Below are 26,372 nucleotides of genomic sequence, written 5' to 3' on the forward strand. Positions count from 1 at the left end.
TGCAGTGAATAGAGCACCAGGCCCTGGAGTCAGGAGTACCTGAGTTCAAATCCGTCCTTAAGACACTTAATAATTACCTAACTGTGTGGCCTTGGGCAAGCCACTTAACTGCATTGCCTTGCAAAAAACTAAAAAAAAAAATCTTCTAAATTGTTTGAGGGTTTTTTTTTTGAGAGATAGATCAGAGACATCTATAAATCAACCAAAGATGGATTGTAAAAGACTGGATAAGAATCACAGCTGTAAAGACAAAAGACTATCACAGAGAATGAAATTCATTTAAAAAAATAACAGAAAATAAAGATAAATTTGTATAGAGTTGGGCCATTTATCAGGCTTCCAGTAGGGCCACATAACTTGGAGAAAAGGCAGAACAGGAGAGTTGTTTTCAAGTATTGCAAGGCTGTCACATGGAAGAAGCATTAGATTTGTTCAACTTGGCCCAGAGAACACAAAGGAAAACAATGGATGGAAGTTGTACCTTTCCATATTTGGGTTTGATACAAGGACAAACATTCTTAAAAAAAAAAAAGAGCTAACCAAAAGTGGAATGGGTTGTCTAAGAAAGACAAAGGTTCCCCCCTAGGATAGAAGACTTCAGTAAAAGGCTGGTCAGTCAACTATTAGCTTCTTAGATTCTAAGAGCCATGACTATGTGCAAGATAATACCTATCCAGATAGTTTAGGGAAGATCTTACTGAGACATTCAATTATATACACTTAGATGTAAAACCCTAAAACTTTTCTTTAATGAGTCAAAAACAAACTAATCAGGGCAGTTAGGTGGCACAGTGGATAGAGTATTGGCCCTGGAATCAGGAGGACTTAAGTTCAAATCTGGCCTTAGACACTTAATAATTGCCTGGCTATGTGACCTTGGGTATGTCACTTAACCTCACTGCCTTAAATAAATAAAATTTAAAAAAAAAGAAACTAATCTACATACACACACACACACACACACACACACATACATACATACATATATATATATATATATATATATATATATATATATAAATGAAACATTTGAAAAACTATCAGACAGACCTTGAAAAAATAAATTAAGATTTAGCTGATCCAAATAGCTGGCATTCATAGAAAGGGAGTGACATGGATAGGTCAATGGCAGGCCTAGTAGCCAATTCTATGTATTCTATAACTAGATAAGATTAATATTTATGAACAACTGAAAGTATTTAGGAAGCGAATAAAAAATATTTTATTTATTAGTAGAGAGCATGACTACCTGGTGTTCTTCCACTCAATTGTAACTAAATAAGATGAAATGTGCTTAAGATAAAAGAGATGAGGTTTAGGATAGATACAAAATAGAATTTTATAACTTTGATGGCTCTGAATCAAAAGAACAGCCAACAAAGTAGATTACGCAATGAACTTTTGCTTCCCTTTTAAAATGAACATTGTTAATTCATTTATCTGGAAATAACTTTTTTCATCATAATTTACCTTATTACTTTCCCAAAATTAACAGATACCTTTATATCCCAGATAAGTTTTCTGAGTTGTAGACAGTATACAAAAACATTTAAATATCCATCTTCCCATGGAATAAACTATAAATCTTATTTTGCCTCCCCCCCATATGTTATCTATGTTATTTTCTTTATAGGATTGATTGCAGTATACTGAGCAATAAACTTAGCAAATATTAAGGAGGACAGATACATAGAATAAGTTATCCATTGTTCACACTATTCATAAAAAAAGATATTAAGGAGGACAGATAGATAGAATAAGTTATCCATTGTTCATACTATTCGTAAAAAAAAAGAAAAAAATACCAAAGTACAAGCTCAAAGATTCTTTTCATTATCTTTCTTCCCTACCATATCTTTTAGTAAGCAAATATTCTATTTGGGTTTCACTTTTCTTTGCCACTGCAAGCTTCTAAGAAAAACAAACCTGTAATGTGCAATGAAATGTCCAAAGGGGTAAGCAGAAAGATAGTAGAGAAGCAAGAGATTTGGGGAAAACCATAAAATGGATGATCAGTCCCTTAAATATTGAAATGATTTTATGTTTTATGTTAATGTTGGTCATATATCTTGAGTAATAGAAAGAGACTACCTATTATTTCTGGGTAAAGTCTAGATTTAGAATATTGTTTTCAGGTCTAGGTACTATATTTTATTATATTGACCTCCTAGAGTATATCCTGGGAGGGAAACCAGAATGGTGAAGGTTATTGTAAAAAAAAGATGGATTGAAGGAACTAATGATGCTTAACCTAGAGCAAAGGATAACTTGGAGAGGGGCCAAATAAAGGGGTTGTGCAGAGAGACAGAATAAAAGTCTCCCAATTATTTCAAGAATTCTCTTCTGGAGTTCTGATTAAATTTATTTTCATTGGTTCTATATGTCAAAACCAGGAGCAATATTGGAAATCAATTGCAGTTCAATATTAAGAGGAATTTCTTTAACAATCAGAGGTATCTAAAAACAAAACTGAATGACTTTAGAAATCTTCACCAATGAAGTTCTTCAAATGAAGGTTGGATGATTACTTGTTGGGTATGTTGATCAATCAACAATCATTTTTTAAGTACTTACTGTACTTAGTACAGCACTGTGCTAAGTTTTGAGGGATATAAATACAATAAATGATACAATACTGGTTCTAAAGAGTTTATACTCTAAAGAAATACTCTAGAGTTAAAATTCTGGAAGAAACAAACTCCATAATAGTTAAAAAAATTTAGAGCTTGGTCATAAAGACCAACACCCTCATTTTATAGCTGGAGAAATTGAGATTCAGTTAAGTCAAGTGATTTGTTCAAGGTCACACAATTAGTTTGCGGCAATCATAATTTGAATGACTCTACAGTATTATCTTTCTATTTTACCAAGCTGGAGGTTCTGGAATCATTTTATGTGTGCATAAATTGGAGTTGAGCGCAATGATCTTCTAGTTCCTCTTCCCCTTTAAGATTTTACTTTTCTGAGTATACAACAGATATGAGGAATAGATGAAAAAGTGAGTTGAAAAGCTGAAAAGCTTGTTCTAACTGTGTCAATTTGAAGTCAAAATACACTATAAGGCATATTAATATATTAAGTTTGAACTCTAAGAGAAAGATATTTTAGAAACTGTTAGGAAGTATACCTAAATTTGTTTGGAACTAAACATATGCTTGCTATGTAATATTTTTTATAATTACATTTTAAAAATTATCCTACTATTCAATTTTTTATTTAAAATCTACTATGATTTTACTAAGGATTTTCTATTTTTCTTTTTTACCTTTAATCTATATCCCATGCTGAGGAGGTATATATATATATATATATATATATATATATATATATATGAAACTAAAGTTCCAGAGAAAATATAATTGGATGGTGGTGGACAAAATGGCATCCTTAGAAAACAATGAATTTAAATTTAATTCTCTTTGGAGGTGAAATTACAACTTTGAGTCAATTTCTGATCTGGAAATTCTATAAACAACTAAAATCAGTGGTAAAATAACCAATACTCTCACATCAAAAATCCCAAGATTACTTTGTCTATATTCTACATGTCATCTAGAAAATTATTCTTTGAAAGATTCCCAACAAAGTCATTTAACTTTAAAACATGAGAAAGAGGGGGCAGTTAAGTGTAGGGCTAGAGCACTGGGTCTGGAGTTCAAATCTGAGTTCAAATCCAACCTCAGACACTTAATATTTACTAGCTGTGTGACTGTGGCCAAGTCACTTAACCCTATTGTCCCACACACACCTACACAAAAAGATATGAGAAAGTCACTTCCTCTCATTGCATGCAAGATTGTCAAATCATCAAGATTTTATATGTATGGGAATTCCCTTGTAATGGCAGTGTAGTCCAAAAAAATAACTTAAGAGATGTCATACAGAATTGCCTGAGCTGAGAGAGGCTTTGTGATTGCCCATGGTTATGTATCTAACATGTCAGAGAACCCAGGTCACAAAATCATAGGGCTCCAAAGAAAAGAATCAGAGCAATAGGAAACTCTTATCACAGACTAAAGAAGAGGACAAAGAATGGCAACAACCAGTGTGATGTCCTTATATATGTGTGTGTGTGTGTGTTTTGTGTGTGTGTGTGTGTAGAGCACAGAGAGGGATACCCTCAAGGTCCCTCAATATCCAACACTCTGAATCTCAAAGATGGGAGAAAGGAAGTATGCAATGTAAAAATTTTAAGAAGATGGAGATCAGCAATGGAGATCGTATCCCACCCAAAAGTAAATTAGAAGACAGAGACAAGTCTAAAACACAGCCCTAGAAATAAGCTTTAAAAAGATGTAAAAGCACATGAAGAGACAAATGACCATAAAGACATTGATGTTGTTTGTCTTCTCTAAGAGGATCATGACATCATTGGGGGGGGGGGTGATACCATGATATACAAATGAATTTGAATTTAAATGAGGCAGGGCTGTGCAAAGTCTTCAGCTTCTTTTTCTCCAGTCATACATATATTCATGTCCAGGACACTGCTTCAGTCAAAATGAGACCTATTAAAGACCTTAGCTTAAAAAGACCAAGGTCTCCCATTGCATCCATGGTCAGCTCCAAGTTTTCCTGATGCAAATCTGGCCTCTGTACCTACCTTTCTTGCCACCCACCTTCCTTACTATTTTCTTACCTTCCTCCTTCCTGTTCTTTCATCTTTTCTTTCTTTATCTCCCTTTTCTCTTTCTCCTTTCTTTCCTTTCTTTCCCTTCCTTCCTTCCTTCCTTTTCCTTCTATTCACAGAAATCTGGCAAGATATCACTGGCACTCACAGATTGGCCAACAATAGGTTCCAGGCCAACCCTACTTGGTCATAGTTTGGACCCAGACTAGCTTAGAGTGAATATAAATAGAAATTATTTCTGTCTTGGTCAGAAATTCCAAAGGTCTTCCCCTCCCAGATAGATTTTTTTTTTACTAAGCAAAAGGGGTCATTCTTTGCTTCATTTTTTTCTTACCTGCCTTAATCAAGGAATAAGTGTTGCCTCAGTCAAACTGAGACCTGATTAGCTTAAAAAGGCCAAGGTCCTTCACTGCATCCAGGGCTACCTCCAGTTGTCCTGATCCATATCTAGGCATTTATCTCAGGAAAAAGTGAGGCTGGTGTCTTTGCACAGCCCTCCCTTACTTAAATCCAAATCACTTGCATTTCATACCATCACTATAAAGATGTATGGGGCAGCTAGGTGATGCAGTGGATAGAGCATAGGCCCTGGAGCTCTGGAGACAGGAGGATCCAAGTTCAAATCCAACCTCAGACACTTAATAGTTACCTAGCTGTGTGACCTTGGGCAAGTCACTCTTAACCCCATTGCTTTAAAATACATTTTTTAAAAAAAGATGTATGATAGGCTCAGATACCAAATAATCTAATGTAAAAGGAAAAAAATAACAACTAACAACAAAGAGAAAAATAGATCTTCTATAAAAACTACATAATTACCTAAAAGAAATGAAGGGGTAAAAAATTAAAAAAAAATAAAATTTGAAAGAAAGAATTGGAAGGAAAATAATAGTTTAGAACAGAAAATGATTTACCTAAGTAATGGACTCTATAAAAATCAGAAGAGACCAAACCAAAATCAATGACCTCTAAAAGATAGCAAATAATATTGGTACAAAATTTTCAAAGAAAATTTATTGAAAGTACTGTATGACCTGAAAATGGGTGAAAGAGAGATAATATAAAGATCATGAGGTTCCCTGAAAAACCTGCATTTTTTAAAAAGCCTGGATACTAGTTCATGAAATGATAACTGAAAACTGCCCAAATCTATTAGAACTAGAAGTCAAAGGGAAAACAGATCCATCAATCACCTCCTGAAAGAAAACTCCAAGAGGAAAAGTGACAGGAATGTCATAGCCAAATTCCAGAGCTTTCAGATCAAAGAAAATATATTTAAGGCAGCCCAAAAGAAAAAGTTCAATTTCAAAGAAGAGTCAGGATTACATAAGACTTAACAGCTCTTACTAGTTAAGAAGAGATCTTGGCATTCAATATTTTAAAAGGCAATAAACAAAGAATGACAATGAAGATTAATTTACAACATTGATTAAAATTCTAATGGAAGAAATTGGACTTTCAAGAAAACTTTCAAGCATTTCTGATTAAAAAAGACCAGAGTTGAATAGAGATTTTGAAAAGCATATAAAAGTCAAGAGAAAAGCAAAAAAAAGAAAAGATAATACAGATGAAGTCAGAATTCTGAGAAATATGAACTAATATGGAATGAAACAGAAATAGAATAATACAATGACAACAATGTAAACAAAAACAATTTTGAAAGGCTTAAGAATTCTTATCAAAGTAATGGAAGATGAAATATGTTACTTAACCTTCTGTCAGAGAACTCAAGACTCAATAAGTGGAAGGAAATATTTTTTTGACCACAATGAGAGTATGTTTTGCTCTACTACACTTACAACAAAGATTTTGGTTTTCTTTTGTTAGTAAGAGTGAAGGGGAGTAGCTATGGTGATGACAAAATAAAAGAAAAGAAACTTTAAAAGAGGAAGGCAATTAACAAAAAGTAAAATTTTGCTTTTACGACAACCAAAATGGAAAAGGTGTTATATATAAATGGTTTCATATACAAGTTTTAATACTCCATCTTTTTTATGTTCAGCTTTGTATACTGAAATGCTCATTTTTTTGCATTTGTAAATAATTTTTTCATTACTGGCAATAAATTAATGAATGCCAGCAAACTTGCTACGAGTCAACTATATGTGAAATAATGTCTTTTATATTTTGACCTTGAGATTATAGCCCTGGTAAAACACAATGTGTGTATATGTGCATGTGTATATTTATACGTACATATACATAGATTGGGAGAAAAGTGGTATTAAGAGACAAACAGTGGACAATATATTTGCCATCTTGTAGTCACCATGATTTTGATGCTAATGGAGAAATAGAACTTTAAAAGGTCTAACTTTATCATTTCCTCATTATCGAGTGGAAGTTGGGGAAATACAGGGGCTCAAAAGACCTAAACATTCTTGATCTTGGAAATCATAGAGGGTAGGGACTGGTTAATAGTTAGATGGGAGACTACTTAGGAATACTGGATGCTCTAAGTTTTTAGCTGATTTCTGTAATGCAATGGTATCATATTTAGAAAGATTTTATTTATTTTTGAGTTTTACAATTTTCCCCCTAATCTTACTTCCCTCCCCCCACCCCCCACCCCCCACAGAAGGCAGTCTGTTAGTCTTTACATTGTTTCCATGGTATACACTGTGTATCATATTTACCTAAAAAAAAAGGGTTCCCTAATTGGAGACCTGGTAAAAAATAATGCAAAATAATAGGTTATGCTTTGTGGGACTGCATGACAGGAGTCCACCAAGGTCCAGAAAGTGAAACCTGAACCAGAGTAAAATGCAACTGGGAAATATTAAACAGAATGAAACTACAACAGAACACTAGTAACAATGAACCAGCAAAAAATCCTCTATACAGTTTAGTCCCTGTTTCTATTTGTGCCTGACCTCACTGGTTTGTTTGACAGAATGCTAGACTTGGATTCAGAAAGACTGAGTTCAACTCCCTTATCAGACACTGTGTGACTCTGGACAAGTCCTTTAGCTTCTCCTGGCCTCAGTATCCTCGGAGGTCCCTTTGTTCTAGACCTCTGATCATCTGGCACAGTTACTTTTCCTTTCCTAGGATTCCTTTCACCTTGTCTAAAAGACTAAAGGGCTGCCATGAGTTTCATTCCTTTATTCTCTCTCTATACTTAAGTGATCATAAAGGAGATGAAGTAGGAGGTTGAATCAGCACAATCCAGCACTGGAGAAACTTAAGGTAACCATTGTAATAGTGAGTCAGTAGTGTCTAAAGATAGAATATTGGCATAGAGAAGCGGTAATATGCCATCAGGGGCACCTAGGCACATAACTCCCCAAATGGGGTTATGAAGAATAGGTAATGATTGAAATCATTGAACAGGAACAATATGCCACCAAGCATGAGAATATTTATTTGATTTTAAATTGATATCTGGATCAAGTCAAAAATAGAGTCTTTGGGTGACTTGTAGTAGTATTTCTTGTAATAGCTAATCTTAATCCTGTTCTTATCCCATAAATCAACAGCTTCATTTTACCTGGCTTCTTACTATGAGATCTGTTCCAGTTCAGTGAGGTTATAATGTTTCTCAGTGAGGTTATAATGTTTCTCCTTTATTCTCAAAGAAGACCACAAGATCAGAGAGGTGATGCCATGACAAGCTCATGAATTGGATTAGAGTGAGAGGGGGCTGTGCTAAGACACCAGCTTCACTTTCTCTTCTGGAGTCATGTCTAATGACCAGATATGAATCAGGATGACTTGAGATGGCCCCTGGATATGAGGCAATTAGGATTAAGTGACTTGTCCAAGGTTACACAGCTAGTTAGTCTTATGTCTGAGGATGGATTTGACCTCTGTCCTCCTGACTCTAAGGTCAGTGCTCGATCCACTATGCCACCTAGCTGCTCTTCAGTAAGGTTACCAGGGCTTGAATAGCCCCCAAGGTCAACCCTATTTGTTATTTCTGATCTTTTCAGTACTGGATACATAAGGAAATGAGTTGTTAGAATGCTTAGTTTATTGTCATCTAGAGAAATTTCTATTGAACCTTTCCCCCTTTCTTAAGGTTTATTTTAGTTTTATGGTGAAAAAGGGAAAGTTTTCACTAAAATCACAAATGTTACAAAACTATGGGAAGAGAAAACAAGGACAGCAACCAAGAGTTTTCTTTATGAACAAATCTTACTTTTCAAACTTCTAATATTCCCATTTATTAAGAAAAATTTTTGCTTTTTTTTAATGCAACAAGTATTTTACAAATTTAGCATATCAAAATATCCCCAAAGCAATGCTTTTCATTTATAAATCTCTCGCTAAGTATCCCTCAGATCTGCGATATTATATCTTTCCACCTGGTCATTCCAGCAACACAAAAAAAAATGAATTCACTTATTTTCTTCCTTAGGGTTTATTCATTCCAATAAAGACAATGTTGCAGAAAAAGAAAAGCTTTGACGGAGAGTAAGAGGAACTATCTCACTTTAATTGAGTCAAATCTCACATGTTCTACATCCACTTAATTACTTTTGTTCCTCGGTGAAGTTTGAAAGATGCAACCCTGGTTAGCCTCAAGTTCCAGTTTTATAACTACTGAAGATTCCCAAAAAGGTCTCCCAATCCCATCTAAACAACTAAATCTTCTGTCACAAATTATTCTCTGGGCATTCAAGATATGGCCCTGGAAACTTCTACTAATATGTAAAAGTTAAAGTTAATATTCTTCAGTTTCTGTTTAATTCTAAATGAAATTTTATATTATTCCAAAGACATGCAATGGTAGTTTTTCAATATTCATCCATTTGCAATTTTATAAGTTCCACATTTTTCTACTATCTCCCCTTCACTCCCTCACTTCCAATGGCAGGGAAAAGTCTGGTAAAAGTTGTACATTCATATTTAAGATATTTACATTTTAGTCATATTGTGAAAGAGGAATTAGAACTAAGGGGAGGGGGCAGCTAGGTGGAGTAGTGGATAAAGCACCGGCCTTGGAGTCAGGAATACCTGGGTTCAAATCCGGTCTCAGACACTTAATAATTGCCTAGCTGTGTGGCCTTGGGCAAGCCACTTAACCCCATTTGCCTTGCAAAAACCTAGGGAAAAAAAAGAACTAAGGGGAAAGGAAAAAACCATGAAAAAGGAAGAAAAAGATGAAAGTTTTTTCAAGGCAAATGGGGTTAAGTGGCTTGCCCAAGGCCACACAGCTAGGTAATTATTAAGTTTCTGAGGCCGGATTTGAACTCAGGTACTCCTGACTCCAGGGCCGGTGTTCTATCCACTGTGCCACCTAGCTGCTCTGAAAGAAGTTTTTAAAAAGTGAACAAACTCCATAGTTTTTTCCTCTGGATGTAGATGGCATTGTTCATAGCACATCTCTCAGGGTTGTCCTAGATTTCTGAATTGTTGAGTGGTCTGTCTAATTCTAAAAAGTAAAAAGTGTGATACCGGGGCAGCTAGGTAGAGTCAGGAAGACCCGAGTTCAAATCCAGCCTCAGACACTTATTAATTACCTAGTTGAGTGACCCTGGGCAAGTCACTTAACCCCACTGTCTTGCAAAGACAAAAAAAAGTGTGATACAGAAACATGTTGACGAACTTTATCAAGGTTAGTTTAATTTTTTTTTAATTCTGAAAATTGAAACTAAGATTTACCTCAGATACAGACACAGATTGTCAGCAGAGCAAACTAAATACAACTATGCTATCACTAAATGACTTCCAAAATAGATGATGGTGGCACCTGCATATTTACTGTCTATTATAGAATATTCTTTAACCATCCAAAACAACAACAAAAAAATCAAAAAATAAAACCAAGAATTAAGTGCCTACTTCATGCCAGGTGCTACAGATGAGGAAACTGAGGCAAAAAAGTGAAATGACTTGTTCAAGGGCACACAGCTAGTAACTGAAGGATTTTTGAACTCAGATCTTTCTGACTTCAGACCCATCCACTCAACACTTGGTTACTACCATTCTTCTAGTCCATTTTCCTTTTATTTCTTTCACTTCCATTCTCTTCAGGACAAAAACAATGTTTCTGAACCTTTCTAATCACATTTAGAGATAACATAACTGTCAACATTTGGTCTAGAAATTCAAAGGATATGATTCTAATTCAAACAGCCCATTAAATTGTGTCACATAACTATATTCTACTTTGGCTTTCCAGTCAGCAAGGCAGAAAAAATAAGATCTGCAAAAAGAAGACCTGTGACAACATGGGGGTGATGATCAACCTTGATGGACTTGATCATTCCATCAGTGCAACAATCAGGGACAGTTTGGGGCTATCTGTGATGGAGAATACCATCTGTATCCAGAGAAAGAATTGTGGAATTTAACAAAGACTAAAGACCTTCAATTTAGAAAAAAACCATTATCTTATTATGTAATTTTGCTATCTCTTATACTTTATTTTTCTTCCTTTAGGATATGATTTCTCTCTCATCAATGTATACCATGGAAACAATGTAGAGACTGGCAAATTGCCTTCTGTGGGGGGTGGGGGGATGGAGGGAGGGAAGCAAGATTAGGGGAAAAATTGTAAAACTCAAAATAAATCTTTGGGGGGGAAAAAAAACCTGTGAAAAGGGAAATGTTTGATAACTTCGCATCCTGCAAATTTACAACTTACATATTGCAACATCTTCATATATCCTCTTTCTCTCTTTTCAGTCTATCACTACCTGGTACAGACCACTGTAACCTCTCAATTAAAATACTGCAAGAGCCTCTTGGCTGGTTTCCTTGCCTGAAGTTCTTACCACTCTAGTCCATCCTCCACTCAGCTGTCAAACTGATTTTCCTAAAGAGCAAGCCTGACCATATTATCACCTTATTCTATAAACTCCAGTTATGTTCTATTACCTTTAGGGCTAAATATAAAATCTTCTATTAGGTTCTTAAAGCCTTTTTTTGTTTTTAGTTTTTGCAAGGCAATGGGGTTAAGTGGCTTGCCCAAGGCCACACAGCTAGGTAATTATTAAGTATCTGAGGCTGGATTTGAACTCAGGTACCCCTGACTCCAGGGCTGGTGCTCTATTCACCAATCACCCCACTTAAAGCCTTTTATTAACTGAACCTTTCCTACCTTTCCAGTTTTCTTAAACCTTCCTCCCTTCTAGATATTCTGAGATCTAAGAACAATGACCTCTTCATCTCCTAGCTTTCTTCAAATAACAGCTAAAATTTCACCTTCTGCATGAAACTTTTCATGATCTACTAAGTGTTTTCTTCTTTTGATTATTTCTAATTTCCTTGTCTATCTTATTTGTACATGGTTTTTTGCATGTGGTCTCTCCCATAAGACTGTGAGCCCCTCAAGAATATGGGTTGGTCCTTTTTAGCAGTGTCTATGCATAGTAGGTGCTTAATGAAATGCTTGTTGAATTGATTCTATATGCATGGCACTGAATCCACTATTGTGGATACAAACTAAAAATATGGCATAGTCCTTGCTCTCAAAAAGTTTATATTCTAGTATAAAGAATAAGGTATTTATAAAAAGAATTATGATATAAGGTGGATAAGAGCCAAGAAGGGGTCAATATAGCAGAGGAAATCACCTCTAAATGGAGTAGGGAGAGAGCAACTTCATAGGATCATAGAATATATATATAGATGAAAGGAAATTTAGAAAGTGTCTAATTCAAATCCCTTCATTTAATTTTTTTAACTTTTTTTTTAATTAACAGACATTTGGTTTTTTCCTCCCTCTCATATATTCTTTCAAAAGGGGAGAGGGAAGTTGGGGGTGGGGAGAGAACCTCTTGTAACAAATATGCAGTCAAGCAAAATAAATTCCCACATCTTTTTAAATCCTCAAATGTTTCTTATTCTGAATCTTGAGTCTATCATTTCTTCTATCAGGAGGTGGGAAACATGCTTCACATCTGTCCTCTGAAATCAAATCACACAGAAGCAGTAAGATGACACAATGCATGGAATCAGGAAGAACTGAATTGGAATCTTGCTTTAGACAACACTGGTTGAGAAGAAGATTTGAGTTTGAGACCTGACTCTGAAATACCACTAAACAGGCAAGTTATTTAACCTCTCATTGCCCCAGGTAGCTCCTTACCATAAATTGAACAGGAGTTGCCCAAACACTATAAGTAGTGGATGTGTTTCTATTTTGCATCAATGGAAAGACTTGTAACACTAAGTATTCTCTGCACTGATAAAATCACTGGTAAAGCCCTCTCACCTCTCCACCTTTCTGCCTCTTTCTCCCTTGTTCAAACAGAAGTTTTATGAAGTAATTTTAAGTGTTGCTACAGATTGTGGAAGAAGCAAGAAGGTTTCTTGAGAGTAACATTACAACATGCCTAGTAGGGCTTAGTTCCAGGGATTTCTACCTTTTTATGAGAAGTTATTTTTAATTTCTTCAAAGCCTTATTATTATTATTGAATAGCTTAGTAGGAGGAAAAAAGTACTGTTTCAGGATATAATTTACTATAGATGGAAAGAAGGTAGAAGGAGATGTTGCTGGCTATGCCACCTTCTCCACAAAAATACCTTGTGGAGAATCAGTCAATAAGCATTTACTAATGTTCAATAATATATAAATACATATTAATATGTATAAGAGAAAGATGTGCCAACCAGTTTGGGAACCCACCCAGATAAATCTTCAAGTTGTGCAAAATATGCCCTTTACTAACTACTTACCTCCTTCCTGAATTGGCTCCAGCCTCACCTAAACCCACACCTACTATGTTCCCACCCACATGACAATCCTTTCCTTCCTCACCAAAAAAAAATCTGATCCCCACCTCTTTTCAGCTTTTCATTATTCCAGAAGGAACCAGCTAATCTGGTTTGCTCTCCAGAAGTTCAATTGTGGAGATGACACCAGAGATGACCAGTGAAGGAAGGAAACAATCTTAATATGTAGAGTTGTGGGGGAAGTTCATTTTAGTCATTTAGTTAGAACAGTTTGTGTGACAAACAGCTTGTGAAATGCAAAGACAGGAGAGGAAAAGCATGAGGAAAACAAATAATTGCTTGAAGGGTGTAGTGTTAAGTCTGGAAAAATAGGTCAGAACCATGAATGTCAGGCTAATAAATTTGTATTTCATTTAAAAGTCAACCTGAAGTCACTGAAATTTTTTATCAAGTGGGCAATATGAACAAGCCAGTGCATCAGAGAAGACTTTCTAGCAGTTATGTGAAATATGAACCAAAAAGCTGATATGGAGAGCACAGTTAATATGACAATGATATTCTAGAATAGTGCTAATGAGGGTCCTGAACCAAGATGATAGCAGTGGGAGTAGAACAGAGGGAAGATATGGGAGAAAGGTACTGATAAAACTAGGCAGAGAAAGTTCAAATACATTATATGTAAAAAAAAAAAGTTAAAGTAATTGTTCAGCCATTTACCAATTGATGGGCATCCCCTCAATTTCTAATTCTTTGCTACTACTAAAACAATTTTTTCCAAATCTTCTTTAACACAACATTTTTCTTTTCTGTAGAGTTTTAATTTGCATTCTCTAATTAATAATAGTGATTTAGATCATTTTTTATGTTATTATATCTTTAATTTCTTTATCTGAAAACTGCCTGTTCATATCCTTTGACCATTTATCAATTGGAGAAATTATCTTTCATTCTTTAAAAAAAATTTTTTTTTAAGAAATATTTTATTGGGGGCAGCTAGGTGGCAAAGTGGATAAAGCACCAGCCCTGGAGTTCTTGAAATCTGTATTTTTCCCACTTAACTTCACAAAGATAAAAGTAAGAGGCAATTTATCATATCAGCATCCACCTTCAAGCTAAGGGATTTCTATCATATAGGAAAAGTGCCAAATATCAGCTTCTACTAAAGCTTTCAAAAACTATTAAAAATGCTACCCAATAAAGCCACAGAATTTTAGCAACAGAAGGGACAAACATATTTTTTTAAAAGGAGGAAAACAGATACAAAATAATTTCCTGAGGGGAAGAAACTCACAACCTTTCTGGGCCTCAGTTTCCTGGTCTATTAAAAATTCAATTTGATTTGATTCAACAGATATTTACTATGCAGAACATCTAGGAGATACAAAGTTTGGGTATGAGAGTACACAGAATAAGGGAGTTGAACTATGTGGTCTTTAAGATCTCATCCTGAGGTGGCTAGTAGATAAAGCACCAGCCCTGGAGTCAGGAGTACCTGGGTTCAAATCCGGTCTCAGACACTTAATAATTACCTAGCTGTGTGGCCTTGGGCAAGCCACTTAACTTCATCTGTCTTGGAAAAAAAATCTCATCCTTTTCTTAGATTTACAGACTTTTATTCTTTCCAAACTCACCAGAAGAGAAAAAAAATTTATCCTATCTTGTCCAAGGAATAAATATATACCATGAAATCATAGTTGAGACTAAAAAAGGAAAAAATTTTAGGAGGTATTATTATCAACAAGTTAGAAAAATTTTCTAAGTGATAGTTAGGAGAAGAGGATTTCTGAAGTTTCTAAGTGCTAGTGGGAAGAGGGGAATTTCTAAATAACTAACAGGAGGGCTGGAGTCTATAAGCAAACACAGGGACAAATAGGATAATAGTTCTAAAATTCCTATCTTACAATTTTAGTCAACTTGCTTTTAAAAAAGAAAATCTTTAACAAAAAACCAAAATTTTACAAGTGACAAATATATTTCACAATTGGCTCACAAAGTGAACTGACCATAACACAACCTCTTTTGTAAAGCTTTGAGAGATCACAACCTTGCAGGAAGTAATACTACTTTACCACTTCTTATCAGTTCTAAGAAACATAAAACTGGGCCAATGCCAATTGTCTTGACTTATGTCTTGCCACTGGACTCCAGTGATTCTGAAGGAGAGAGTGAGGCTGATGACTTTATAAAGATCTACCTCACTTGAATCCAATTCACTTGCAAGTCAAGACATCATCCTCCTGATGTCACTTGTCCTCTTTAAGAGTGAAAAACAAAGACTAACAGAATGCCTTCTGTGGGGAGTGGGGGGATGCAGGATTGGGGGAAGAATTGTAAAATTCAACATAAATAAAATATTTCTTTTTTTTTTTTAGATTTTTGCAAGGCAAATGGGGTTAAGTGGCTTGCCCAAGGCCACACAGCTAGTTAATTATTAAGTGTCTGAGACCGGATTTGAACCCAGGTACTCCTGACTCCAGGGCTGGTGCTTTATCCACTTTGCCACCTAGCCGCCCCCAATAAAATATTTCTTAAAAAAAATTTTTTTTAAAGAGTGAAAGATAAATTCTCCAATTGATAAATGGTCAAAGGATATGAACAGGCAGTTTTCAGATAAAGAAATTAAAGATATAATAATATAAAAATGCTCTAAATCACTATTATTAATTAGAGAATGCAAATTAAAACTCTACAGAAAAGAAAAATGTTGTGTTAAAGAAGATTTGGAAAAATTGTTTTTGTAGTAGCAAAGAATTAGAAATTGAGGGGATGCCCATCAATTGGTAAATGGCTAAACAAGTTGTAGTATATGGATGTAATGGAATATTATGGTTCCATAAGAAATGATGAGCAGGTAGATTTCACAAAAACCTGAAAAGACTTATATAAACTTTTGCTGTGTGAAGTGAGAAGAACCAGGAGAATATTGTATACAGTAGCAGCAACATTGTGTGATGATCAACCATGATAGACTCAGCTCTTCTGGATGATACAATGATTCAAGACAATTCCAAAAAAATCATGTTGGAAAGTGTTAACCTCATCCAGAGAAGGGACTATGGAGTCTGAATGAAGATTGAAGCATACCATTTTCAGTTATATTTGTTTTTGTTTTTTTCCTTTCTTGTAGTTTTTCCTTTTGATTCTAATTCGTCTTTCACAATATGACTGATGTGGAAATATATTTAATATGATCATACATGTATAACCTACATCAGACTGCTTGCTGAATGGGAAAGGGGGTGGTAAAGAACAGAGGGAGAAAAATTTGCAACTCAAAATCTTACAAAAAAATGAATGCTGAAAACGTTTTACATGTAATTGGAAAAAATACTATTAAAATTATTTCAAAAACCAAAGACATGTTACCTCTTAGACTTCTTGTCTCTTCTTTAAGGATATGATTTTTCTCTCGTACCCAGGATCAAGGTACAACATGGAAACAAAGTAAAGACTTACAGATTGCTTTCTGTGGGGGGGTGGGGGTGGGGGGAGGGAAGTAAGATGGGGGGAAATTGTAAAACTCAAATATCTTTAATAAAAATAAATTAAAAATAAAAAAGACAAAGACAAAGATGCATAAAACTAAGAGTTTTCTTAAGATATATCACTTATAAGGCACCTCAACAAACTGCTTGACTTTGCATTTTTAATGACTCATTCCCCCCCCTTATCTTAATTTTTTTTTCAAGTTGAGAACAATCATTTTTTGGAATCTAGCAAGTTAAAAGAGACAGACAACAAACATTCACAAAGCTATCTGCCATTCCTCTAAATCAAAGGTATTAAAAGGGATTTTTTTCCTATGTGAAATAACCTCTTCTGAGCCAAAATCCTAAATCCTAACAACCAACTCCCAACTTCACAAATTCAGAAAACCTATACCTATTAATAACTTTGTACTATTAATGATATTTATCTGATTCTCCTCTACTGGAACTCATTAGAGATAAAAAGTATTATAACATTCACTTTTGCATGTAGGTTGCTGGAAGGTAAGGACTGTGTATAGGCAATTAATTTCAAATAGTACTTCATAAGTACAGTACTTCTATTGACATTTTTATCCTTAGAGGGATTAAGGTTATAGGAATTCTGCCTCTGATGTTTGAGCTAAGCCCAAGTCAGTGGAATCAGGGAATTCAAAAAGTAACCCAGGAATCTTGATCTTAATACTGTCTGGGAAGTACAAGATGAAGAAGATGGCCAATGGGATAGAGGAATCAAAGGGCATTTTTGGTAGCGTAGCTCTTGCTAATACACCTCTCAACTAAAGATGTTTCTGAACCCTGCTCAACTAGATACGAGGACTATAAAATCAGTCAACAAACTGATAAATCAAGAAACACAGAACTATAACATCAAACATTTTAAGAGCCTACTGTATTCAATGCTATAGGAGATAGAGTTCCCCCAGGAACTGACAATTGAGCAGTGGAATAAAAAGACTAATCCAGAATGCCATGATATACCTTTTCATCCAGATGAGTCTTTTGAAAACCACAATACAATGTGTTATGTGCAGGAGGCAGGGAAATGAGGGAAGACCAGTAGAATTCATAGGATTGTAGATCTAGAGCTAGAAGGAACCTCATTTTATAAACTGGGAAACTGAGGTAAGTTAACTAGACCAGGGTCATAAAGTCTTTTTTTTTTGAGGTAATCAGGGTTAAATGACTTTTTCAGGGTCCCAACTAGTATTTGAGAACAGATTTTAATTCTGATTCTCCTGACTCCAAGCTGGGTATTCTATCATCTACCTTCCCCCCCCACCCCATAAAGTCTTTTAAAGTACTGAATCAATAGGCTGAAATGGTAAGGTGGTCTAAGTTCTACTTTCTTATAACAATATGAAATTTCTTTTAATTCCCCCTAGGTAGAGATGATCTCTAATGTCTCAAATTTTTCATATCATTTCAATATCTCTAGACACTTAAGCTCTAGCTTAAATTATAGTTATTTGTCACTCTCTATATTAGAAAATTAGTTTCTTGAAAGAAAAAAATATATCATACTTCATCCTCTCCAATAATTTGCCTCTTAAAGACTGGGCCACCTCACATCTCTTCAGTTTCTCCATCTCCATTAGGAGAATAAAAGTTGTACCTCACAAAAATGTTTTTAGTATTCAGGCCTTCATAAAATGGATGTTGTTATATGGTTGTTTCCAAGTCTTCATGATCCTATTTTGGGGAGTTTTTTTGGCAAATGGTTTATCATTTCTTTCTCCAGCTCATTTTACAGTTGAGGAGCTGAGGTAAACAGTTAAGGGACTTGCCCAGGGACACCCAGCTAGTAACTGTCTGAGGTTTGATATGAACTCATAAATTTGAGTCTTTCTGATTCCAAACCCAGTGCTCTATCCACTTTGTCACCTAGCTGTCCTTCATAATCTTGATACTACATTTCATTTCAGTCTAATTTTATATTACTCCTTTTCATGTACTCTTCATTCCAGTCAAATTAGCCATGATATTCCAAAGTCCTATTGTTCTGTCTTTGCACAAATAATCCCAAATCTGGAATGCATTTCCTCTTCACCTCTACCTCAGATTCTCTCCTTCAAGGCATGACTCCTGGTACCACCTCTAGAGCACTTTCCTGATTTCCTCCCCATCCCATCTCCATCCTAGGTGTTATCTACCTTTCTCTTGAAATTACTGTATATTGTAAGTTCCTTATAGACACAGACTTTGATGCTTTTGTCTTTTTATATTCAGAGCCAGGTAGAGTGCATTGCATACTGTAGGTACTCAATAAATGTTTACTGGATTTGATTAAACAAGATGAGAAACATGGGGTTATATCTAGGCCATCTTCAGCATAAGAAACAATAAATGCTTGTTGAAATCAACAAGCATTTATTAAATGCCTACTGCATATCAAGCACTGTTCTAGGTGCTGAGATACAAAGATAGGAAAAAATGAGATTACAATCTAATGGGGAAGATAAAATGCAAACCACTATATACATGAAGTTATATACAGAATAAACATGGCTAATCTTAGAAGGAAAGTACTAGCATTAAGGTGGCCTGGGAAAGGCTTCTTGACTGTCTAATGATCTCCCAAATGCCTGTTAATGGTCACAGGAAGGTCCTTGAATGGATCATAAGAATACTAACCAATTAGCAAAGAAAACAGTTTATAATTCATGTTAAAATAAGAAGATAAACGGGTCATAGACTTAGAGTAGGAACTTTTAAGTTTGTCTTATTCAGTCCCCTACCTTTACAATTAAGGAAGTAGAAAGTCAGCAAAATGAAATGACTTAGCTAGATTATATATGTAATAAGTGATCAAAGTAGGATTTCAACCCAAGTCCTTTGACTCCAAATCCAGTGCTCTTTCTAATGTATCATATTCCTCTCTGATGAAAAATACATTTAAATAGAAGTCAATAAGATGGAGTTTTACATCTCAGACTTGGGACTAATTTGTATGACCATGGGCAAGTCTCTCTATGTCTCATTGCATCTGCAAAATGGACATACTGCCATCTGCCCCACGGGGGGGGGGGGGGAGGGTTTGGAAGATTAACTCAAGCAAGAGAGTCAATTTCATTCTATAAACATTTATTGGGGTTCTGTGCAAAGCACCCTTCTGAGCAGTAAGGAAAACAGGAGATAAAGATCCTCCAGAAACTTAAATTGAAACAGGGAAACTACTTTAAGAGTTTTAAAAATTTAAAACCAGTGTCTACATATGAAAAGAATATGGCAACATGCAAATCATGAAACATTTGAGTCTATTGCATAATTATATTCTTCAAAGAAGACAACCTAGTGTATAGTGGAAATAGCCCTAGGTTGAGAAGCAAGATTCAGACATTAACAAGCTGTGTGACAAATGGACATGTCACAACATTTAGGGATTTAGCTTCCTCTATAAAATAAGGTAGAGTTGGGTTAAATTCTAGTCCAGGGCATCCTAACATTTTTGTCATGGACCAGATTGCCAAAGTTCAGGTTAAGAGCACTTAGGGTTAGATCAACTCTAAAGTTCCTTCCAGATCTAAGATTTATAAAAACAAACAAATGAGTGTCTAGTAAGTTCCTGATTAACAGTTACTATGTACTTTACAAATATTATTTCATTTTATTCTCAGAACCCTGAGAGGTAGATGCTATTATTATCCCTAATTCAACCCTTAAATCTGTTGAGATGTTACAGAATGGGTTATCTTCTTTTCAACCTATGCCACAACAGACCCTTGGCAGAACAAACCACAACTTCTATCAAACCCTTCACTGCCCAAGCTGATTTTGTTATGAGCCTGTTTCCAGAAGTCTTACTATTGTAGCATTGTATTTCTTTGTATTAGCAAAAAACAATGATGAAAACAAATGATAGATGATTGATGACAGAATCTATCATCCCTTTCCTAGGGAATGATAGAAAATGGCAAAGTCTTCCAGAGGTTCCTTATCTTTTAGTTTTTTCAATAAACAGTATAAACATTTGGAAGTTTCTTGGAAGAAATACTTTTTAGAAGTCTTCCAGTATAGATCTGTGACTCCTGAAACTCCCAAAACCAATAGGTCTCATCTACTTATGACTGGATTATTTCAATTCATCACTCAAAGACCATACTTAACTACTGTTATAAAAATAACTGAAATTTATCTAGTGATTTGTAAACATGATCTCATTTCTTACAATTCAGTGGGATAGGTAATAAATGTTGTCCTCATTTTGAGTAAACTTTTAGCCTCAGAGAGCTCAAGTTACTTGACTAATAGTCACATCAAAAGTAATGGTATCTGGGGGCGGCTAGTGGTGTAGTAGGGGGTGGCTAGGTGGCCTAGTGGATAAAGCACCAGCCTTGGAGTCAGGAGTATCTGGGTTCAAATCTGGTCTCAGACACTTAATAATTAAGTAGCTGTGTGGCCTTAGGCAAGTCACTTAACCCCATTTGCCTTGCAAAAAAAAAAGTAATGGTATCTGAACAGAAGTTTTCTGGATTACTCCTTCAGGATTCAGGAAGGGAAAAAAATCACAATTAGTTCCCCATCCATCCAATTCCAATCACAATTGTGCAATGTATTATTTCTATAGTGCAAATGACAACAAAACTATTCTTTCCTGAAAGCTTTAGAAATAATAAAAAAATACAAAAATTTTTTTTATTCTAGTTTGAAAAGATCTAGTAAAGTTACCAGCTAGGAGCGGCTAGGTGGCTTGGTGGCTCCAGCACTGTCCTTGGGAGTCAGGAGTACCTGGGTTCAAATCCCACCTCAGACACTTAGTAATTACCTAGCCATGTGGCCTTGGGCAAGCCACTTAACCCCATTGCCTTGAAAAATCTAAAAAAAAAAAAAAGTAAAGTTACCAGCTATGAAAAAAATCCACTCCTTTACATCTGACATCTGTTCAATTCTGAAACTATTCAAAGTCTTATTTCAGTTTTTTAATTTATTTGCTTAACTAAGAACCAAGAGCACTGATATACACCTATTAATATTCTAACTTTAGAGTTTAGTGAAAAAATTCTGAAGATTCAATAGTCTGACAAATTGTGTAAAGCAAAATAATTAATGCTTTAAGATTTTCATTAGATGTAGTGGAGTTAATACCTAAAACAAGTCTAATTTCTTGTTTTAAATTCAAATTGGCAAGTGTCAATAGGGGTTCTCACAAGTCTCAAGGAAGGACTCTATTTAATCTGCACCACAAAGAGCAATGTCTAAGATGAATTAACATCTAAAGGTACCTGAAAGATTACTTACTTGTCTGGGCTTTCATTGTTTTAAGCTTACTCCTGGAAAATTAATCCTTTTGTGGCTAAATTTAGTTAGAGCAGTACAACAGCACAAATTAATAATTCCCTGAAACTATAGACATAAGATTAACCATTAAGAATTTGACCATCCATTTCATCTGCTATCATCTGACTATCCTGAAATAATTTAATCTGATCAATTAAAAGCTCTTTCTATGGAGACTGGTTTTAGGTTCTATAAAGATTTAAGCAAGTACCATGAAATCTCATGTTCAATATTTTTTTAACTTAGGAAAAAAGAGAAAATAATACAAAGGAATGATTCAAATTATATTTTTGAAGTAGTGGCAGCACTGTCATTGCAGCTATGTTATATTTTATCTAAGGCCTTAAAAGCTAGCTTTGTTATCCATTCACAAAATCCGGCCTATTTAAAACAGCAGTACAGTAACAGTTTTTGAAGATGTTAACTCTAACTAAAACAACTGGTCCTTCCCGCTCATTTTAATGTGATCACAATTAGTCATAATATTGTTTGTCTGATTTGTACCTCAGCAAGACAAAAGACCCATAAAATTGAAAGTAATTTCAGCATTTGATTTTGCATTGTTACTTTATGCTATTATACTTTACCTAATATCAGAACTGATTTGATATTTTTATTAAACAAAGTTTTCTGAAAAGCACAATTTCTCTTTTGTGCTGAGAACCTGAAGCCTGTCCCCTTTCTCTAAAGCAACCTTTTGGCATAAAAAACTGGCAAGAACATAAACTCTATGCTTGCACAAATACTTCCAGTCACCTGAGTTTTTATTTGTTTTAACAGCAAAAAAATTACCTATACAAATTAAGTTTATATTTGTTTATCAATTTACAGTATCTATTTTGACCTTGACAATGCTCTTGAGAGTTGGCAATGAATCCTCATTTTACAGATATGAAAACTGAGGCTTACCATTTTTGTGATTTGGCTTGGGTCAATTCAACAAACATTTTTTTTTTAATATATCAGCTATAAACAAAGCACAATGGTAGGCAGGAGAATCCAAAGCAAAAACAAGTACTCAAGGAAGAGTAATCAAATAAATCAGTGCTAAGGTTGAGACTAAACTCTAGTCTTCAAGTATAAAAAAGCAAAAAAAAAAAGAGTAACTCCCCCATCTAGTATATAGTTTTATGAAGTCAATGATTTTCATTTTCCAATGCCAGGAGAGCTTTCAAAAATTCAAATAAATCAAAGCACAAAACCTAAATCTATTTGGTTATTTTTGAGGGATTAGTGTAGTCTAGTGTAGTAGATAGTGCTGGCTGAACTTGCAATCAGGAAGACCTATGTTCTAATTCTACCTCAGACACTTGTGACAGTAAAAAAGTCAACTAAAGTCTCTAAGGGAATACCAATACTCCTACTGATCAATTTTACTGGATAGTTGAGAGGATCAGATAAGATAATGTTTGTAAAGTGCTCTGACAAACTTTAAAGCATTATAAAAATGTTCTTTTTTTTAATCTTAGATTCATCTTATACAATTTGAAAGCTATCATCAGCCATCTTAACTCCTGACCAGGAGAACACAAATATGTGCTAAATTAAATTTAGCTTTTCTAAATGATTAACAGTAAAGTAATCCTATCTTCTTTTTTTTTTAATGGAATTAGATATTTCCGTTCCAACAGTAGATATAAGGTTTTAGGCAAATGTTATACTTTGAACTCACAGAAGAGGCTATTTCACCTAAGGTAACAGAGCTACAGAGGAGAAAGGCGGAGAGCAGGCTTTAAAGGAGGTATAATAAGCTTAATTGTTGTATATATCCTGAGGCAGGCAAAGAGAATAGCTAACCAAACACAAAGGGGTTTCCAGTGTCCTGTAGTCTTTAAACAAAGAACATTCAAAAAACTGTAGCTGGCAAATAAAACTAGGAATTTCAAAAAAGCAAATTTCAAGTAGAGTGACCTGACAGGTTAGAGCACAGAAAAAGACATTAAAACTATCTCAGTACATCTCTCACTTTCAAGTTTGAAAAGAAAAAAAAACAACCCATGAATCAGACATGGAAAATTAGTATAACCAAGCCATGTTCAAATGATTTGTTCCCTTCAACAACTTAACACAAGCTAGAAGAAACAGGTAGAGGTTTTGTTTTATTCAAGTTTGTAAGAAAGTAAACAACAGCATCCTACTTTTGTACAATTCACTCTCCCCACCCAAATCTTTAATTTTGTTTTAAATGCTCCAAAACACTAATTCCTAACAGCATTACAAATCAGAGTTTAACATGGCTAAGCTCAAGAGCACCTGGCTTTTGGGATAGTTTGTCCTATAGACATCAATCTGGCAACTTTTTAAAGATGACAAGCTCCCTAGACTCAGATCCAAGCTTTTCCCCCCCTCCTGCCCCAACCAAATGCTTCAACCTTTCTCCCTTTTATTAAGGATAAGAAAAAGAGAGCAAAGGGATGGAAAGTGCTGTTAAAAAAAAAAAAAGAATAAAGGGTTCCTGTATCAAGGGGTGAATTTTTAAGGTAGGCTTTGATATATCTGCTGTTTCTGGGAGCCCGAGGATTTTTTACTGTGGGTCTATCAGTGAAATGTTTAGCAATCTGACGCATCAGTTTTTAGAAATCATATCAAGCAGCCCCCACAACTGGGAGCTCATGCCCAGCATCCGTCCCCTCCATTAAAACAAACAAACAAACAAACAGCTGGGGCGTGGGGGGAAGGAAACCCGGGAGGTTAGAAGGAAGGAGATACTCTAATGAGGGACAAACAATTGTTTATATTATAAGGGACTTGCGGGGAATAGGGAGGATGGTGGAGTGGGGAGGAAGGGAGGAAAGAGAAGCGTTAGAGAAGGACAAAGATACCTCCCGTACCCTTCAGGTTACCTCTCCAGACAGGCAGGAACAATATCACCCCCCAGGGATCTGGAAGGACCATGGCCCTAGCTGCGGCTACAGCTTGGCAGGGATGAGCTAGGCTCTGCTCTCTCTCTCTCTCTCTCTCTCTCTCTCTCTCTCTCTCTCTCTCTCTCTCTTTCTGGGCGTCCCCCCCCCAAAAAAAAAGCACAAAGAGAATCTGCTTCTTGCTCTGAGCAGAGTTGGGACTAGTAAGGGGGGCACGGGAGAGACAGCTGGCGGGGCGCGGGGGGGAGCACAGAGGCCAGAGGACTGGGTAAGGTGGGCATCTCTGCGGGACTCACCTCCTCCTCCTCCTCCTCCTCCTCCTCTTTCTTCCTCCTCCTCCAGCTCCCTCGGAGGCTGCTCGGCTGCTGCCGGCTCCCAGCTCCCCTAGACTGCAGCGGTCTGTGTGTGTGTGCGTGTATGTGTGTGCGTGTGCTGGTATACTGGTGTATGAGTGTGAGTGTGCAGGCTCACTTCCTCCCTGGCTCCCCCTCCACCCTCTCCCTCTCCCCCTCCCTCGCTCCGCCTCCCCGGGAGGTGGGGACTTGGGAGCCGGAGCCCGAATCTCAGAGCTGCCTCCTCCCAACCAACTCTCGCGAGCTGGAGTAGCCCTCTCCCCCCAAAACTCCCCCACCCCTCTTTTATCTCCTCCTCCTCCTCCTCCTCCTCCTCCTCCTCCTCGCCCTCGCCCCTGGCACTGGCAGCCTCTGAATCCTCTTCCCTCCGGGCGGCCCTCCCCGGCCCGAGGCACCCCTCAGCCACCCAGCTCTTTGGGGCCTCCCCTTCTACCCTTGGCCACCTGGAGAAGCGCAAAGCTGAGCGGGGTGCTGCCCAGCCCACCGATGCCTCCCCTTTCTTTCTCAAAGCCAGTCAAACTACTTTCCTGGGGTTAAGTTCAAGAGAGATAGACTCTGGAGGTGACAGGACTGCACCCGGACCTGCTTGTATTCTGTTTTGATTTGGTTGGGATTTTTAGGGGGGGGTTAGTTATTTGTGGGGGAAGAGGGGGTTATTTTGGGTTTTTTGTATAGTAGAATTTCCCAGCCAGAAGTCTCTCAGGAAAGTGCGAAGTGGAAGTCCTCATTTGATTTCTGAAGAAGCATTGATGAGGCAGCAAGGTTTAGGGAACTCTAAGAGTCAGAAGTCCTAGGGTTTTTTAAATTACGTTTTATTAATTTTTTCAATTATCAGACATTTTTTAAAATCCCCCTCCCCCAAAAAAATTTCGTTATAAGCACAGTCAAGCATAGCTACCGTGAAAATACAATCAGCCAGGTCAATTCCAAAGAACTTATAATAAAAATGCTATCTACCTCCAAGAAAGATAATTGATTAAAGCATAATTTCTTTTCCCCTCAATATGGAAATGTTTTTTGCATGATTTCATATATAATAAGTATTATTTCTTGCATTCTCTATAGTAGGGGAGGGAATAAAATTCAAAAATAAAGATAATTTTTTTTTAAATTGGAAAAAATCAAACCAAGTATAGT

General features: G+C 36.0%; 1 protein-coding gene across 1 annotated transcript in view; it reads right to left on the reverse strand.

The window, feature by feature from the left end:
* STK38L (serine/threonine kinase 38 like) overlaps positions 1 to 25,354 on the reverse strand; it is a 116,915-nt gene extending 91,561 nt beyond the window's left edge. The window contains exon 1 of the mRNA XM_074194193.1: positions 25,179 to 25,354. The gene's annotated coding sequence lies outside the window, so the exon portion shown is untranslated. The remainder of the gene's footprint in view (positions 1 to 25,178) is intronic.
* Positions 25,355 to 26,372: the final 1,018 nt, after the last annotated feature.

The sequence above is a fragment of the Macrotis lagotis genome, chromosome 7 (genome assembly GCF_037893015.1).
Source record: "Macrotis lagotis isolate mMagLag1 chromosome 7, bilby.v1.9.chrom.fasta, whole genome shotgun sequence".
NCBI classification, from domain to species: domain Eukaryota; kingdom Metazoa; phylum Chordata; class Mammalia; order Peramelemorphia; family Peramelidae; genus Macrotis; species Macrotis lagotis.